Raw genomic sequence first — 14,483 nt, 5'->3', positions numbered from 1 at the left:
ATAGGAGACTTGATTGACACACCTCAAACAGTCCCACGCTCTGGGAGGGAACTGAAGCCCACTGCCCATGGTTAAATGGCGATGGTGGCCGGTGTGTTTGACAAGGAGGATGGGTTGGGTTGACTGTCCAGAGTGACTTCCAGTTGAGACTGTTACAGGTCATCCCAATTTTACCAGCTAAGATAATCTCCCTATCCCAAGATCAATAATGTGAGCATGCCCTTGAGCCCGTTTTACTACCCACATTCGCATACTGCAGAGCCTGGGATTAGAGCATGAATATCCCTTGTGGATGAATGTGGAATGGGGCGGGGGAGTTCAGGGACACCGGGGACCTAAGACTGCGGGCTTGGGGAAGTGCTTTGAGACTGTTGAACTCAGACATAAGGGGTAAGGAAAAACAACCTGAGACGTAGGGAAGCACCTGCTTACCCTCTTGAGGGGAGTCTAAAATTACCTCAGGAGGCTTTTATAGAATTGTAAAGAAAGGAAAGGCTCCCTTCTTAGGGACTGGAGAGATGGCTCAGCCGTTAAGAGTGCTTGCTGCTCTTGCAGAGGACTCAGGTTTAGAGAACCCACTGGGTGCTCACAATTGTCAGTGACTCCAGTTCCAGAGTAGCTACGCCCTTTTCTGGTCTCTGCTGGTTACTGCACACACAGGGTGCACAGACGACAAACAGGCAAAGCACCCATAACATAAAAATAAGTCAACCTTTTTAAAAGCTGGTCTTTTTTCTTAAAGCTCACAGGGTAGGAAGGTCAAGGCCATCTGGCAAGGGGGTTCCTCCTGATCATGGCTACCATGGCTGGAAGGCTCACATGTGTAGTGAGTGCCAAACCCACTTTAATAACAAGTCTAATTGGACAACTTCCCTGATGCAATAAACAAATTTCATTCTCGAGAGCAGAGCCCTCCTGGCAGAACCGCCTCTGACAGGCCCTCCCTCATCATCCTGCTCTGAGGGACTCTTTCCAACCCATAACTTCAGGGGACTTGTTCCAGACAGAGCACCTCTTGTTTTCTGGTCCTGGCGATAGGTACCCTGTCCCACCAGGTGCCCCAAGCTAGGTGAAGTTGCCTCGTCTTCCTGTCCCCAGCATCCGTCACATCTAAAGTCCTAGCCATTCTCTTCTCCCTTGAGGATGTGCCCATCACGGTCCACCTTCAGAGCCTCTCCTCAGCACATTCTCTTATCAGTTCTCGCTTTGTGGTCAGCAGAGCGTCCTCTGAGGCTCTCCTCGCTGCTGTCAAGTGAGCTTTTTAAGGGGTGAAAATTGTGTTGCTGACCATCTCCTTGATCAGTCTTGGCCTCCTACAGTGGCCCCATCTATGGTGATACTCCTCCCTTGTCTCTTTCAGAGACCACAGATGCGCTGGGCATGCTCTGCCCTTCCCTTCCTCTGCATCTTCACCTGCTGTACCTTCTTCTGATCTCCGAGCCTCTCAGCATTCTCCAGACCCTTACCAAGCTTCTTGTCCTTTGAGGAATTGTGCCTGGCACCTGCTGGTCTCATTAAGAACTATGTGCCCCTGCTGTGGCCATGGTATTCCCCACACAATGCTTCCTCTCTGCTCTTCATGGCAACACCCACTTCCTGTGCCAACTCTCCCAACCTGCCGGTGTGTTCAACAGAACTGTCTGAAGGCTTGGGATGTCTCTACTTGGTGAGTGATTGCTGGATGAATTGCTTCCATTCAACTCAGTTCCCTTTTTTCATTAACCCTTTATAGACCCAGATGTCCCCAAACACCACGGGTCACCCTGAGACTGTGTGGGTGGGGGCCAAGCACCTGATGTAATAAATACTTCAGGGAGCTTGTTTTCTCAATGGAGACAATGTATCCAAACATGGAAACTTCAGCCGTTCTTCCCTCAGGTGCTGCCTGGATAGCTTGGTTTTCCTCCTGTGTGCCCCTGGTTATGACACGGTCACCTGTCCAAGGTCAGCGTAGTTAAACCCAAGCAAGAAATAACTAAACATTGAGAAAGCATTTCGAAGACATGAGAAGTCCAGCAACCCAGAAATTATCTGGAAGTGTGTCTCCGTGGGCCCAGTCTGAGGAGCTGGGACAGAGGGCACATTTGTGAGTTTCAAGACCTGCTGTACGCAACCATTGTGGCTACATCAGAGAGCAGAGTAGCATTTATTCCTGAGGTATTTCCTGTAAGGGAACCAAGATCAAACTAACCCCGATGTGGAGCATCCGCAAGCTCACAGGCCATGTGCCTGACGGAGAGGGTCTGTGTCGACAGACTTGCTAAGCAGTGTTCTGGAAAAGTACCCCAGAGATTGGGGGGGGGCAGCAAGAGAACTCTGAGTCGAGGTGCTTACTGAACATGGCTGAATTCGATCCCTGGAACCTACGTAAAGGTGGGAAGGGGAGAACAAACTCCACCCAGCACTGGGGCAGGGTCACCCATATACACGTTATCAGCCACATACAACACCACCAACTGAGTAACTCAGAAATACACCACGCTTGAAACTCCCCTTGTTTAGGAGGCCCTTGTCTTGCTGAGTGAGTGTGTAACATAGCGAGGGGAAGCCGAGGTCAGGGAGGGGGGTGAGGGGGGGTGAAGGGGGGTGTGGAAGGGAGAGGGTGGAATGCTCTGAGGCCATCAGTTTAGACCAAAACAAATGGCCAAAGAGCACAGGAAGATACTCCATGCCACAGGGAAGGAAAAAAGGAAAAAAAAAAATCAAAGCCATAGCGAGAGACTTCACACCAGACAGTTCACACTAGACAGAATTACAGCTCAAGCATGCTGGTGAACATGTGTGAAATCAAGACATCATCTACCTGTGGCTTTCTAAGAAACCTTGGTAATGTGGATAGTTGGTGGCCTTGGGGTGCAGGGCTGACTACAGAAGGCATGCCTGTCTAGTCCTTTGCAGAGCCTGGTCTGACCTCTCTGTCTCCCCCTCCTCCTCCCTCTCTCCCTCTCCCTCTTCCCCCTCCCTCCCTCTCTCTAGTGACCAGTAAGGGCGTTGGCTCTCACAGGTGAGGCCTGCTGAGGGGCAGGTGTGCTTGGGTCCCTCAGGACACACGGAGGAAACACGGGTAAACACATGCATTCTCAGCTGTGGCGGTTGTGGGAAAGAGGAAGACATTTAATTGTTTGCAGCACCAGTGCCAACCAGTCCTGGCTAGGTCGCTAAGCACTGGGTGAGACGGCTTTCGGCTTCCGTCTGACTCCATAGCCCAACTTGCCTCTGCTTCGTCTCATGCCTCACAAGCACAGCCCATTGATTCTGTTTTCTGATTTGCTTTGGTTTTTTTTTTTTTTTTTTTTTTTTTTTTGGTTCTTTTTTTTCGGAGCTGGGGATCGAACCCAGGGCCTTGCGCTTCCTAGGTAAGCGCTCTACCACTGATTTGCTTTGTTTTTAATGGAGTGTTTTAATGGATAGGTTTTGGTATAGACAGAAAGTATAGCAGACCATTCTCACCAACATTTATGTCACCTCTGAAAGAGACTCTGAACCCTAGCTGTTGCCTCCCCTCCACCCCACCCCCTCCCTCCCGCTGTGCTCATCCAGCCCTCACACCACCCATCCAACTTCTACCAATCGCTTTCTCTGCTTAGGTCTTTGCTTTGAATAGCATCTTATAAGATGTGGTCTTTTGTAGCTGGCTTCTCTCTTAGGGTAGTTGTTTCTGAGATTCCTCTACATTATCCTTTGAATTAGGACTTCGCTCCTTCCAGTGACTGAACAATTTTATGGTATGCATACCTGATGGGAGCCATAGTCAAGCCCATGGTGAGGTCCACTATGCTCAACGGAGAGAAAGAGCAATGGACTGGCAATAAGAACTCCGAGCATATCCGCACCTACACAAGTGTCTTCATTAGGGTTTCTGTTGCTGTGGGGAAACATCATGACCAAAAGCACCAAGTCAGGGAGGAAAGGGTTTACTCAGCTTACACTTCCACATTGCTGTTCATCTCTGAAGGAACTCAGGACTGGAACTCAAGCAGGGCAGGAACCTGGAGCAGGAGCTGAGGCAGAGGTCATGGAGGGATGTTACTCACTGGCTTGCTCCCCTGCCTTGCTCAGCTTGCTCTCTTATAGAACCCAGGACCACCATCCCACAATGGGCTGTGCCCTTCCTTATTGATCACTAATTGAGAAAATGCCTTACAGCTGGGTCTCGTGGAGGCATTTCCTCAAGGGAGGCTCCTTTCTCTGTGATAACTCCAGCTTGTGTCAAGTTGACACACAAAACCAGCCAGTACAAGGGACATGACAGGTCTCGGGATGAACAAGCCTCCTTTGACCTTTATTTCTCAGCGGTAGAGCTGAGTTAAACTGTGACCTTGGGAACCGGCAGATGATATCCAGACCAGCTTCCTTTGCTGTTGAATTCATTCATTCATTCATTCACACATTCACGTATTCTCTTAACGATTACTAAGATTGAGCTGAGGGCTAGGGATGAGAATAATCCAAGTCTTATGATCTGGCTGTGACTGGATGCAAACAGAACCAGGAAGGATTGAGTCTTTCTCTTCAAGGGGAGTTCAAGAAAGGCAACACTGGGGACTGAGTGCTTACACCCTGAATCCTAAAGATGAAGAGAGTGAATGAAAAGCGATTCCATTTTTAAACTCAAAGCCCATGCTCGGCCCATTTCCTGCAGCAAGACCATATATTTAAGTGTTGCAGCTCTGAAGGGAAGGTCTTCTCCTACAGAAGTGTTATAGTCCTAATCTTTCCCACTGAAAGTGTAACAGTTCTGCTCTGGGGAAAGGGTTACAGCTCCACAAAGCCATGCGCACAGCAAACCTCACGCAGGAGATTTACTGGGAGGGGAAATCCAGAATGATAGCAACCTCCACTTTAGCAGGAAGCAGCACTGAATTAATCGGTAAGCAGGGTTCATATAGGACTTCTTAGGGGACCGCCCAGAGATTTCCAGGATGAGCATTGGTGGGATTTCAAGTCCTGAGCTTGGAGGGCTCAGGGATTGGTGGGTTTCTATGGAAAGCTCAGGGATTGGTGAGTTTTCCTGTTCAGGGATGGGTGGTGGTTTTTTCCACCCCATTTTTCCTACTTTGAGTCCATGGGTTAGTACAAGGAAGACATTCCTGGCCATGGAGGTATTTAGGGAGGCTGGAGAGGAAGTGCTGCCACTATGGCCGCTCCTGTGGTGGTACCTCACTGAGTGGCAGCAGTGGCTGTCCCAGCAGCATGTCACTCACAGACTACAACCTCATAAGCATACCCAAACAATGCCACAAACAAGAGACCAAGTATTCAAATGCCCCAAGACTGGGACATCTCAAACCACCACAAGCCTCAATTTCCGCAGACTCAATATTCTTGGCTGGCTGAGAGGTGGGCCTTACAGGTTCATGCCAGCTAAGCAGCGATGACATCACTCCCACAACCCTGCTCGGTTTGTACTGATCTGACATCAGCTGATCAGTGATGACACCATGCCAACAACGCCGCTTAGGATATGCTAAGCTAACAGTTGCTTGGGGTTGTTGCGGAGCTCACTGTTTCGGCTGTATGTAGGCAGGTAACTGGCAGGTACCACCTCAATGTGCGGGAGCCATGGACAAGCCAACTATAGAGTGGTAGTCTGCTTGGGATGAGATCACAGTTCAGGGGTGGGTCCCCAAGTCTGGGCTTGTTCCTGGGTACTGGCTTGGGGCCCTCGTACTCAAAGCTGTCTTCAACCAACCAGCCTCTACACCCCAGGTGGGTGCTGGCCCCTTAGCACACCCACATGCTTCATTAGCCACCGCTCTTGGACCCAGACATAGCCAACCTTCTAATTCACCGCATTATCAACCTTCTGCTCCACCTCCAGCTTGCCCCTCCGGGCCCTGCGCCTCCATGTACACGTCCAGAAACCAAGATGACTTCATTTTCTTTCTCAGGCAACAGAGTATCAACCTCCGGGGAACTAACAAGAGATGGGACTGGAGAATGAAGCGACTTCCCAAACTGGGGTAACTTGCCCCACCTCTGTGATGATCCATTTCTCCATTCCAAGTGGAGCTTTGAGCAGGTCTCGTCTTCTTCAACGGGCACATAAAGTCTCTATTGTCTGTGTCGTACAACCCTGGGTCTATACATCCCTACACCAGAGCCACTGGTGTCTGCTGAAGACTTCCTGTAGTTCCCGAGGACACCGAATTACCTGAATGGAGCTGTGAGAAAGATGGGCATCTTTGTCATTAGGAACATAAAGGACCATGAAGCACGGTAAACTAACCTGGCACCCATGTTTGAGAAGAAACTCAAGTTGCACAAAAGTTTAAAACCACTCAGACATGGCCGACCTGTAGTGTCTGCTTCCCCGTCAAAGGGCTGAGTGCACAGTGTGTCTCAGGCCATCCCCACAGACTGGACCTCCCTCCTGACAGACACCCACTGACTCCCTAGGACTTGGAAATGGTCCTGGGGCTCTCTGGCATACATCAGGTTCCTCTCTTGCCAAGGATCTGGGTGTTGTGAGAATGTGCCAGAACTTGTTTGCTACTGGGGAAAAACTTACAATGAAATCTGGCATTTAAAAAAAAAAAAACCCTCAGTGGTAGAGCGCTTGGGTCTGGTCCCCAGCTCCAAAAAAAAGAAAAAAAGAAAAAAAAAAAAACCTGCTCAAAAGGAAGCAGAAACGACCAATCAAGCAGTGTGTCTCTGATGAATTCAACTGAAGTCTTTGTCCCTTGATGTTTGTATATACTAAAAGGAAACGTCATATTAATCAAGACGCCTTTGGTCAACGGGAAATTGTCCGGATAGATGTACTAAGGGACTGAAAACATCTTTTCCAAAACAGCCAAACCACATAAATTCAGTCAACTATGAGTGTGACACATCCCAGCAAATACTTGTCAAGATGCCTCGAACTTATGCTCGCTCCAGCAGGACTTGTTGTTCTGGCTGTGCACACCACGAGGTGGCACATAGCAGGGGCTGGCCTTCAACAAAGTTACCTAAGCACCCTGAGATCCAACAGAGAAGGACCCTTGTTAGGTACAGCCCACCGATCACAGAGAACAAAAGAGCCAGGATGAACTGTGCCTTACAGAGTGGGCAACAAAGTCTGGGCAGAACAATCACTCCAGTTCCAAGGAACAATGGCTGTTTGACAGGTGATAATGGATACCAAGAACTCTCCAGAACATGGCGACAATGATATTTTGCAACAGCACTGCCTGGAAAATGATGGGAAATTCCTAGTGCCACAAAAATGAGCAACCCAATCATGAGGTTAAGACGTGGGTATAAGCTGGGTGCTGGTGGCACATGCCTTTAATCCCAGTGCTTGGGAGACAGAGGCTCAAGGGTAGCCTGGTCTACAGAGTGAGTCTCGGGGCAGCCAGACCTACACTGAGAAACCCTACCTCAAACATCCTCAAACCCCCAAAAGACTTGGGTTTAAATGTCCGTTTTCAGCTAAGACAAAAGGAAGAGGATGGATGTTCCTGGGTGGGTAAGGCAAGTTATGGAAAGGTGACCAGGAAAAGGAATAAACAGACGATTCATGAGATCTGTTGCACGTATTTAAGTTTGTGCCTCTTCCTTGTGTTGTTAAGGGTCTTCCTGTGACATCCATCTCCGGGGTCCTTCCTAAGAGGAAAACTTACTCTGTGTGTAAGACCATTCCACCCCTCCCTTTTCCTTAATACTCCTTTGGTCACAATACTCTGCATACCAAAGAAGCATGGGTTTGTTGTGTGCCTCCCTGCTGCAACAGAATAACTGGACCTTAAAGAAGGGAAGGTTGTGGGGCTGGAGAGATGGCTCAGTGGTTAAGAACACTGACTGGGGCTGGGGATTTAGCTCAGTGGTAGAGCGCTTACCTAGGAAGCGCAAGGCCCTGGGTTCGGTCCCCAGCTCCGAAAAAAAGAACCAAAAAAAAAAAAAAAAAAAAAAGAGAGAACACTGACTGTTCTTCCAGAGGTCCTAAGTTCAATTCCCAGCACCCACATGCTGGCTCACAACCACCTGTAATGGGACCGGATGCCCTCTTCTGGTGTGTCTGAAGACATCAACAGTGTACTCCCATCCATAAATCTAAGAAGAAGAAGAAGAAGAAGAAGAAGAAGAAGAAGAAGAAGAAGAAGAAGAAGAAGAAGAAGAAGAAGAAGAAGAAGAAGAAAGGCTATTGGGGCTCACAGTTTGGGGTACAGGCCATCACAGCAGTGAAGGCAGGGTAGCAGAGGCTGAGGCATCTGTAGCCAAGAAGCAAAGAGGGGCGGATGCTATTGCTCCATCATTTTCTCTCTTATTCATTCAGCCCAGGACCCTAACCACAGATGCTAAAACTTAGAGGGAATCCACCCATTTTAAACCAACTGAAAAGAAAGCCCGATGGGTGTGTAAGCCCGATGGACACACCCAGAGACGTACTCCAAGGTGTCACATTGATGATATAAACCCTCACAGGTCACGTTTTAGGGTAGCCTCCTGTGTGCAGCAATGGGGCCCGGATTTGGTAACACGGAAGGTTTTCTTGCTTTTGATTTTAAATGCAGAAGACTGGCTATTAACTCTGAAGGGTGGAAGGAAAGAACTCAAGCCTCCAGGCAAGTTCCTACATCGACCCTCAGATCTGAGATTAGAAAACGCCAGGCTCCCCGTTGGAGGCCCAGGAATCCGCAAATAGTCCACGAAGGCAGCACCTGGTCTTGGGAAATGAGATAAAAATTCAGGTACCTGGGACCCGGCCAGACTAATTAAACGATAACTCATGGGCAGTTTTTAATGTTCCTGCAGATTCTGCAGTGTAGCCAAGGTTGAGAACAACTCACTGGAGACGGACTGTGGAAGAACTTCGTGTGCTGCTAGGGAGGTCTGAGTTAGAACTTTCCAGCAGAGGGAAGTCTTCAGGAGGGTGTAGGGGAGAGGGGCAGGATGGCAGGATTGTGTGGAAGACAGATAGGAAAGGAACAGGGTGTTGCTAGTTAGAGGTTGTAGACTACGTCAGTCAGCTTTCCAGTACAGGTATTGGGGGAAGCCAGTTTACAGAGGAAAGTCTGATGAGCTCACGGTTTTGGAGGCTTTGGTCCATGGTCAACTGGCACCACTGCTTTGGGGCCCATGGTGAGGCTGTGCATCATGGCGCAGGCATGTGGCAGAGCAAAATTGCTCACTTCGTGGCCAGAAAGTAAAAGGTGACGAGAAGACCAGGGCTCCATCTTTTGAGGACCCCTGAAGGCCTGAAAACCTCTGCTACATTCTTCTCCCAGCCCCCATCTTCTGAGCCAGCTGAGCCAGGCTGTCGGGATGAGTTACTGGAAGGAAAGCCTGAGTCTGAGAAAGCCTACAGCCGGAAGTGACGTCAGCATCACGCAAGGGTGTCCCTTTCTACCTTTCTCTGCTCTCAACCTCTGCCAATCTTTAAGGAGGTTTTCAAAGAAATAAGCCTCGGTTTATATACCAAGCAAGGGGAGTGTTCCCAGCACAGAGAGGCAGAAATACCTGCTCAAACCACTTAATGACATTAGCTACTAAGTGAGTTCAAGGACAGCCTGAGATATATGAAATATATATATCTCAAAAAGTTGAGGGCTGTAGAGATGGCTCAGAGGTTAAGAGCACTGACTGCTCTTCCAGAGGTCCTGAGTTCAATTCCCAGCAACCACATGGTGGCTCACAACCATCTGTAATGGGATCTGATGTCCTCTTCTGGTGTGTCTGAAGACAGTGACAGTGTGCTCACATACATGAAATAAATAAATCTTTTTTTAAAAAGTTGATAAAATAAGATAAAAATAAAAAGATAATTATAAAAGGGGATGTTAGGTAGAGAAATAGGTAACTTTTAAAGGTAAATAATATTTTTATTAATCTTTGAGGATTTCATTCAGTGTTTGATTATGTCCATCTCCCACTACTCCCAGATCTACCCCATCCCTCAACTTTATGCTCCCCCTCCCCTCTTTTGGTTACCCATTGAGTTCTTGGTAAGTTTCACCTATTTTCTATAAAATAATATAAATTGTGCTTATATCAGTCTAGCTTGAAATGAATGAGACTCAGACTATGTTTTGTTAGGCTCTGTGCAATTAGTGGGGGGGGAACCCCTAATGTAAGTCTCTAACCCTAGACTGGCCACCTCCCCAATTGTGCTCGCCAAGTACTTGCTGTTAAATCTTCCTGGGTTATCCCAGCCCCCGCAGTCTGGTGGTGGGGGGTGGGGGGTATTTCACTCTGGCATGCGCTGCTGGTCTGTCATGACTAATGGAGACCTGTTCTTCTGTCTTCTCCTCTGGGCTTCTCTCTCTCTCTCTCTCTCTCTCTGTTCTTCTGTCTTCTCCTCTGGGCTTCTCTCTCTCTCTCCCCCCTCTCTCTCTCTCTCCCTCCCTCCCTCCCTCCCTCCCTCCCTCCCCCCTCCTCCCATCCCTATCTGCCATCCCCAGCCAACCAACTGAAAACCGGCCCACCTCCATTTCATCCTGTAATTGTAGCCATTTTTAATTTTACCAATAGTGTTAAATTGGGGAGCAATGTGTTTTTTGCACAACAAAAGCTGGTGTACTTAAGACTTCACTCCTCTTAGGGCTGCCAGATCTTGGGGTAGAGGATTTAGCATTTGAACACATAGCAGCACCAGACCAACCCAGAACAGCTTTGCACTTTGTTATTTTTCTGAAGCATGATTACAATGCTTATGAAAAGAAATCTGTGTTTGTGATAACCAAGTTTTAAAGAATCCCTGCTGACGGCTGCCTTCCTGTGGTTGACTGAAGTTCCCATGGTGAAATCCTAGGGCATGAAACACAGATCCTTTCTCTTCTCCCTGATTCTGCCTCACTAGAACAGCTGCAGTCTGTGGAGGATGGACGGCACTAGCACAGGTGTGAGAGGCTTTGGCCCCGGCTGTTAGGGCTGCAGGGATTGGGCTTGGCCTCCCTCAGCCTGGCTACCTAACCAAGTCATGGAACCATGAACTGGGCTGGACAGGGCTTCTTCCAAAGAGAAGGCCATGGTAGCTAATAAGCATCACCTTTATCCAATTACAATCTCTGTGGAAACAAATCTCTAGGCCTCCCTTCAGGAGACTGCACGAAAGTTAGCCTGAGGTGGGAAGATTCTCCCTAAATTAGTTTTTCCATTCTGTGGACTGGGATTTGGTGCTGATTTATAAAATGAGGAAAAGCTGGCTGAGTATTGATCTCTTTCTGCTTCCTGACAGGAAACAGTGACAGCCACTGCCCACTCCTGTGCCTTCCCTGCCACGGTCCACCGTGAGTCAAACTAAACCTCCTTAAGTCCTTATGTAGTTTTGTCCCAGGAAGGAGACAAGTAATGAATGATGGGGAGGGGCTGCTCAGTCTCGGCAGGGTGCCATTTGTGTCCCAGAGGAGTGGATGTTTCTTAGATTCCTAACTTATTTATTCCTGACTGACTTTGCTATTGCTTGAAGCCACAGGAAAGTATGTGTTTTGCACTGGAGAATGCAAGAACAATGGCTGTGTCTTTTTTTCATCTGACAAGCCTCACCTTCCTTGGTATCCTCTCCTGACCTCTGCAGACAGGTCAACAGCTTAGCTCCCTGCCTCAAAGAATTACTGACTTCCAAGAAGAAGTTTCTCCTGGCTGGTATCTCTCCTCTCCTCCCCTCCCTCCCTCTACCTCCCCCCTCCCCCACTCCACCCTGCTCACTCTATCTCTCTCCTTTTATCCTCTGTTGGTTCTTGTCCTGCTTGACTCTTCTGAGAGACTCGGTGTACCGATGGACAGTGGCCAAACCACATGTTCGACAGAACCCTGGCTCACCACCTGTAGCCACCCTCCTAGAAAACCACCTCCTTTATCTACAAATAAGAAACAAAACAGTTGTGAGGGAGGGTTGACACCAGCCTGCTGAGGGCCAGACCTGTGGGAAGCCTAGGTCTCCAGTAGCCATTCCAGGAAACTCAAAACTAACATTGGCAGCCATCATCCCCAAATGGCCAGGCCTTGGTTACCTGACATCTCCCCAATGCTGGCCCCTGCCAAAGAGAGCCAAACATGGCCTCTGACCCCTCATAAGCTATCCCACATCCCGCTATCCCACCTGCAGCTTTCCTAGCCCAACAGCCTCTGACTGGGGAGACCCAAGGCTTCTCTTTTTCCACTGTGAGGCTTCTTACTCTCCCCATGCCCCTGAGGCCCAGCAGGAGATGGGGGCCTTGGCCACACTGGCTCTGAGCAGACTTGGCTTTCCTCACTTGATTGCTCACTAATTCATGCCTCTTCTGTGAGCTGCAATGACCACTGTAGTGGCTGTGGACCTAAAGCCAGCCAGCCAGGCGTCTCTCACCCCCTCTCTCGGGTGAGGTGTCCGAAGAGCCCGGGCAGGAAGCAACTGTCGGTACTTGTAACACCCCCTGTGTATTTCTCTTTGATTTGAGCTTCTTTCCAGATTCAATAGTCAAAAGGTGCCTCACCCATCACACATCCGGAAGACAGCCTTGGTTAGCGTAGAACTTTCCTCAGTCGACTTGTCTTTTTTGCCCTGCTCCTGGTCTGTCAGCCTCCATAGAGCTGCTCAAACCAGCTCTTCATCATCCTCAATTCCTCTCCCCCTCTCTTAGACCCTGACGTGTTGGTGTTGTTAAGACCCACCCTGTACCTTCAGAGAGCTCCGCCCACCCCATCTCCAGCCCAGCTCCAGCCCTTGCTGTCTTCTAGATTCAAGCAGATACTCAGGTCAAGCTGTAGTGGCGGCCAGGCTTCCAAGCCAGAGCCTCCCCGACCTCCCCGACCTGACTGCTCCAGGCTTCTGGCAAGCTTGTCAGCAAACGTAATTGCTCTCCCAGGGAACTGTGAGACTAGATTCCTTAGGAGATAGGAGTGTAACAGGAGGGTGGTGAAAAGCCAAGGTTGCACAACCACTGGATGGAAAGCCAGCCACTGCTGTGCCGCTGTGTTCAGCAGGGACTTGGTGGGCCCATTGCCCTCGGAGGCAGGGACGGTGGGTGTGGACAGCAGAGCGTGCCTTCTTGTCCTCAGCCGTGCTTTGTGCAATATTGCTCTATGCTCCTCTAGGAACCATGCGTCCTCCTCCGATATCTTTCCCTGAGTGTGTGCTTGTTTATACTTACGGATGTACGTATTTTTCAACTGGGAAGAAGCATAAAGGTAACATAGAGCCGCGTATTGCCCACAGAACTGATCCCAACTGTTCATCACAGCATTTTACAATGCAGGCTTTGGGTTTCTCTGCACTGCTGAGGATAAAATCTAGAGCCTTGGGTGTGCAAGTTGATGCTCTACCGCACGTGACAGCCCGAGCCCCTGTATAATATATAAAAGGCTGTGAGGACTGGGGCAGGCTCCGTCGGTGTGGGGCTTGGTTAGCGTGCACACAGCCTTGGGTCCCATCCCCGGCACTGAGTAACACAGGTGTGGTGGTGCCTTCCTGTTGACTCAGCACTCAGGAGGTGGGGGCAGGAGGATCACGGTCACCTTCTACTAAGTTGTGAGCTTGAGGCCAACCTGGGCCACATGAGACCTTGTGTTGTACAGGAGTATCCTCCAACCAAGTGCCACCCTCTTCAGGGGTCCTGTGGGGCCTGCTTGCCAAGGATCATCACGGGGCCTGTTTATAGCTCCCCTCAGAGAAGGAGACGGTCAAAAGGGTCATGAGAACCTGCCTCCGTATCTAGTCACCCCTCCCAATAAGTTATGTGTTAATTCTGCCCTAACTCTGCCTTGTCTTTGGGGAAGGCCTAGAGGACATAGGGGAGGGAAGGGCTCTATCTGGGCAGCCCTGGGTGAGCCACCATCCTTTCTGGGTGCAGACTGGCCACTGTGGCTGTTTTAGGTCACCTATGACCTCCCGGTACTCCCTCACCTGCTGTTCTTTAAATCAGCTCAGGATACCCATCCACCCCCCCATTGGTAGAATAGTTCCTGTTTGTCACGGGGACCTCAGAGGGAGAGGTGGGCGTTGTTCACATCTCTCCCAGGGAAGAAATGGCAGCAACATCCCATCTCAAAAAAGGCTAAAGCTAGATCGAGAAGCTCCCCTTTAAAACTTCTGTTTTTCTGTTCCTCTCTCCACAGATATAACTGCTATCGTGAATTTAGTTTTTGTGATTTTGAGTATCTTGAATGGTTGGAATACATTTTGCTCATAAGCAAGAATGGCCTCCCTTTTAAAGTGGCATCTTTTATTTGACACCTTACCTGTTGAGCTCAGCATTGTTTTGTGAGATTTGTCTGTGTGGGTGCACACAGCTCTGCTACACTCTTGCTTCCTTTACTGAAGTTTATGGGAAGAAACAAAAAATTATGACTGTTGGCTCAATAAGGGTCACTCCCAATTCCTCACACCAGGGCAAGAAACAGGGAGCTAACTGAGCCTCAGAAGTTCCCCACCAGTCACAGTCAGTTCTGCTCCACCAACAAGCCACACCCTTAAGCTCTCTCAGAAGCCACACCCCCAAGCTCTCTCAGAAACCACACCCCCAAGCTCCCCCAGCTCCAGGTGCCATAGAAGGAACCTGGTGCACAGAGCTATATCTCTC

Source organism: Rattus norvegicus, chromosome 11 (genome assembly GCF_036323735.1).
Source record: "Rattus norvegicus strain BN/NHsdMcwi chromosome 11, GRCr8, whole genome shotgun sequence".
NCBI classification, from domain to species: domain Eukaryota; kingdom Metazoa; phylum Chordata; class Mammalia; order Rodentia; family Muridae; genus Rattus; species Rattus norvegicus.
Note: the sequence above shows the minus strand (reverse complement) of the source record.